This window comes from Otolemur garnettii, unplaced genomic scaffold (genome assembly GCF_000181295.1).
Source record: "Otolemur garnettii isolate 467f Iridium unplaced genomic scaffold, OtoGar3 scaffold00013, whole genome shotgun sequence".
Lineage (NCBI taxonomy): Eukaryota > Metazoa > Chordata > Mammalia > Primates > Galagidae > Otolemur > Otolemur garnettii.
The window spans coordinates 4,991,932-4,997,068 of record NW_003852408.1 but is presented as its reverse complement, the minus strand read 5'-3'; the positions used below and the strand labels follow the sequence as shown (position 1 = coordinate 4,997,068).

The 5,137-nt window shown below is 38.1% G+C and overlaps 1 pseudogene; it reads right to left on the bottom strand.

The window, feature by feature from the left end:
• Positions 1 to 940: 940 nt before the first annotated feature.
• LOC100955298 lies at positions 941 to 2,127 on the bottom strand (annotated as a pseudogene).
• Positions 2,128 to 5,137: the final 3,010 nt, after the last annotated feature.

The following is a 5,137-nucleotide window of genomic DNA, read 5'->3' as shown; positions in this document are numbered from 1 at the left end:
TCTCTTCACAAGATTTAGGAGCCCACCTTGTCTCCATCAAGTTCAGCATTCCCTTGCTATGTCCTCACTGAGGGCACTATAACTCCCTGAGAGGGCCACCCTGCCTGCAACAGTCTTGTCCCTCAGTGCTCAGTGACCTCAGAGCAGAGTCACACTGGAGTTGTGAAACTCTGTCAAGACAGTCTGCTTGAAAATGCCAGGCTTTAGGCTGTCACACTTGCTATAGATTTTGCGTTTCTCTGCTTCACTTCTGTCCTGTCTCTGTTCCCTCTTGCTCATCATCTGCAATCATTTTCTTAATTTAATTCCTAACTTATTTATAATAAACAACTGAATATTGTTTTTAAGCTTATTAAATCATTATATCTAGCAATGCAAGCATGTCAAGGTATGACTCTTCCCATAAAGTACCCATGTGTCCACTTGCATCCCAACATCTTTCTTTTCTCTTCCTGGGGTTCTAATGACAACATCAATGCTTAAATTTTGGGTATTGTTCTATATGTATCTGAGGCTGTATCCACAATGTTCCAAATTTTGTTTCTTCCAGAATAAATAATTTATGTTGAATTATATCTTCAGGTCTGTTGACTCCTTCGTTAGTCATCTCTGCTCTTCTAAGGATGTCTTTCCTTATTAAATTTTCAATGTTTCATTTCTTTATTATAAAGTTGACATTTTATTCTTTTCTATAACTTCTATTTCTTTCCTAGGAACTACTATTTATTTATTTGTTCTAAGAGTGCTCATTCTTACTTCATAAATAGTTATTTTTAAAGTCTATTGGATAATTCCAACATGTTGATCCATTTGACTTTAACATTTGTCTGTTGATTGTCATTTTCACTGAGAGTTAAACCATTGAGATATGTGTTCATGTTTTTTCACATATCAAATTATTATTATTATTATTATTATTTAATTCAGGGAACTTTATTGATGTTACATGACAAGGTGGGGCTCCCTAGGCCCCTCCCATTCTTTAGGGGGTCTGGGTGGAAACTGTGCTGAGGGAAGATTCTCAGTGAGGTGGGGGACTGAGTAGGCAGTGGCACCCCAGCAGCTAAGGGCCTTTCTCTTCCTCTTGTGCTCTGGCTAGGGCTGGTGGTCTGGGGGTTCTTACTCCTTGGAGGCCATGCGGGCCATAAGATCCACCACCCTATTGCTGTAGCCAAATTCATTATCATACCAGGCAATGAGTTTGACAAAGTGGTCATTGAGGGCAATGCCAGCCCCAGCATCAAAGGTGGAAGAATGGCTGTCACTGTTGAAGTCAGAGGAGATGACTTAGTGCTCGGTGTAACCCAGGATGCCCTTGAGGGGGCTCTCTGATGCCTGCTTCACCACCTTCTTGATATCATTGTATTTGACAGCCTTCTCTAGATGGCAGGTGAGATCCACAACCAACATGTTGACAGTGGGGACACAGAAGGCCATGCCAGTAAGCTTCCCATTCAGCTCAGGGATGACCTTGCCTGCAGCCTTGGCTGCACCAGTTGAGGCAGGGATGATGTTCTGGAGAGCCCTGCGACCATCACGCCACAACTTCCCAGAGGGGCCATCCATAGTCTTCTGGGTGGCAGTGATGGCATGGACTGTGGTCATGAGTCCCTCCACAATGCCGAAGTTGTCGTGGATGACCTTAGCCAAGGGGGCTAAGCCATTGGTGGTGTAGGAGGCATTGTTGACAATGCTGAAGCTATTTTCATACTTCTCGTGGTTCACACCCATCACAAACTTGGGGGCATCAGTAGAAGAGGCAGAGATGATGACCCTTTTGGCACTCCCCTGTAGGTGAGCCCCAGCCTTCTCCATGGTGGTGAAGATGCCAGTGGACTCCACAACATACTCAGTGCCTGCCTAACCCCATTTGATTTTGGTGAGATCTCGCTCCTGTAAGATGGTTATGGGATTTCCATTGATGATAAACTTCCTGTTCTCAGCCTTGACTGTGCCATGGAATTTGCCATGGGTGGAATCATACTGGAAAATGTAGACCATGTAGTTGAGGTCAAAGAAGGGGTCATTGATGGCAACAATATCCAGTTTGCCAGAGTTAAAAGCAGCCCTGCAGACCAGGCACCCAATCCGACCAAAGCCATTTATTCCGGTCTTTGGTTTCACCATGGTTCCTCAGGGATGTGGCTGGCGCTGCACTAGAAGTGGCTGTCTGATGAACGGGAGCACCAGAGAGCCCACATCAAATTATTTTTATCGTGTCTCAAGTAGTTTGAATATTATGTAATAACATTCTGATTCATCTGTCATCTTCTGGTTTATGTTGTCTCTTTTTAGTATGCAGTCAACCTGGTTACATTCAGACTACATGTTCAATACACATCTGTGCACTTGAATTTCCATGTCGCTTTTGTTTATAAATCCCTGGTCAGTGGTGTTTTCACCTGCTCTGTTGTGTATGCCCTCAGGGGTTCTCTGGGTCCTAGGCAGTGGCCTACAGTACAATTCCATTGTTGAAGCTTTGATAGACTGCTTCGGGTCAGTTCCAGGAATGTGGCTCCTGAGTTTGAGTTCAGGAACCCATACATGAATTTCAAAGATCATTTTCCCCAGCTTTCTCTTCTCCATAACCCCTCCCCCCAATGTATGGGTCACAGGAGTCCCTTAGCCCTATACACTCTCCAGAAAGTTGGGGTTTTGCCTCCCCAATTCACTTTCATGACTTGGTCTTGTACAAAGCAAAACAGTGAAAAGAAAGTGAGAGAAAAAATAATAGTGAATTCACCAACACTTTCCAAGCAACAAGAACATCTTTTGCAATTCCTCTGATTAGACACAGAGACTTTTGTCTCTTGCTTCCCTTCATTTTCCTTAAGTTCTGAATTTAATTCTTTATATGAACTTCATCTGTCCATGAGTTCCACGCTAGCCCTGAGCTAAACCTCTATTCAATTTTAAAATCTTATTTATTTGTAATTTTCACTCCTTCTCCTTCCTAAGCCTCATCTTACTTCTTGCTCACTTGGTTTCCACGTTTACCCTTTCCAGAAGTATATTCATTCTAGGAAGAAAATTTGTTGTGCTTGGTAAGCGGTTACCCAAACATGGAAACATATTTCTAAATTTTTATGCTTCTGAGCCCAAACAAATTTTTTTATTTTAAACTTCTATTAATGTAAGAATGTTACCATTAGTTATCAATTGTCAATTTTGACTGCTGTATGTACACCTGAGATTATCAGACTGAAAGCGGTAGTGGTAGCATTTAATAGTAATCGGGTTTTTCTTTTTGAATTGTAAGAAACAGCATACTATAATTATGTTTACTATAAAAATTTACTTGAGTCTCTTTCTTTTCTTTTCTTTTCTTTTTTTTTCAGGTAATGTGGCTCAGTGAGTTACCTCTTAGAACCAACAAATAGCTATTTGGGACTCTGCCTAAGCACTAAATTGTATTTTCTAATTAAGAATTTTTCAGAAAGTGAGTACATAGAAATTCATGGCTACCTTCAAAATACGCTATTAAAATGATCTAATGAGAAGTCATCAAGATGATTTCAAGATGATTCTCAAGATGAGAAATAGAAGCCTTCAAATTTCAGTGCTAAATTTTCTTATTGTGTTACAGTTCTTTTAGTAACAGCTCTATGGAGGTGTAATTGATGTACAGAGGACTGCTCATATTTAATAGGTAAAACTTGTTCTGTTTGAGCTAATCATTATTTTTTTTAAGCGCAACATTCATGGTAACTTGAAAATAAAAACATTTAATATACTTAATTCTTGGCTGTACTAGATATCCATGGGTTTAATGTAATCCTTTATATTTATTTTCAGATTTTCTCTCAAACTATTTTTGATTTTACCTCAAAATCAATGCATTATTTTATATAACCACCACGATGAGCATTAAGTGCTTACCAGTTAAACCTCTGAGCTTAACATGTAATTGTGGATACACTCTGTAGGACATTGCATCAGATGGTTATGAGCATGGTATTTATTCCTAGACTATAATTCATGCTTTATGAATTATAACATGTGCAACTTAAGTGGTTTTTCTGGAAGAAATGAATTCACTGAAAATGAATTAACTTTAATAAAATATTGAATTTCCTTTAAACTAGAAAGGACATGGTTTCTAGATGACCCAATAGTTTGTGTTGTGAAACCATAATTTTGAAAACATAAGCATGCACATTACTATTTCCTTTGTTAAGAAGAGAGAAAATTATACCAATAGTACTGCAAAGGAGTTCAGATTTTATATATTTCTTTTTTTTTTTTTTTTTTTTTTTATTGAACGGTAACTATGTACATTAATGCACTTCTAGGGTACAGTGTGGGGTTTTCACATGCAATCTGAAATACTTCCATCAACTGGTCAACACAGCCTTCATGTCATTTTCTCAGTTATTGCTTTAAAACATTCACATTCTACTCTTAGAAAGATTCACCTGTACCCCTATAAGGTAAACCTCAGAAGTAATCCCTCCAAACTCCCTCCCTCCACCCGTTCCCCCCTCCCTTCTCCCTCCCCCTCCCCATATTCTTAGGCTATTTGGTTATAGCTTTCATATAAAAAGGTTTAAATTAGTTTCATAATAGGGGTGTGTACATTGGATATTTTTTCCTCCATTCTTGTGATACTTTGCTCTATTAGCTTCATGTTCCCATAGAAACAGTGACTGAGAAAATCGGTAAGAATTTTTGTTCCTTCACGGTGACTGTCTTCACACAAAATATGTGTGTGTATACATATACACACACACGCATATATATTTATAGGTAAGTGTGTGTATAAATACATGAGTTTGAATATATACAAATAAGAATATGCTTATATGAAAAAAATTACTTTTTGTTGTTATTAACAAACACAATGAAATTTAACCCCTACACATAGATGTAAGTTGAGAAAGCAGACTAAAAGCCCTCGGCCAAAACCAAGTCACCTATATTTAACTTTCTGTCACCTGTTTTTCCTCTATTAAATGAATAATAACAGAAATGGTACGCATCAAATTCTAGATAAATAGTTTTGGATTGAACTACATGTAAAAATAATAAAAAATTTGCTTTAGAATTTTAGCTATTTCATGAATAAGCTAATATTAGATTATTTAATAGTAATGATTTTATAAGGTGTTGCTGTTCAACATTATTAAATGAATAATTA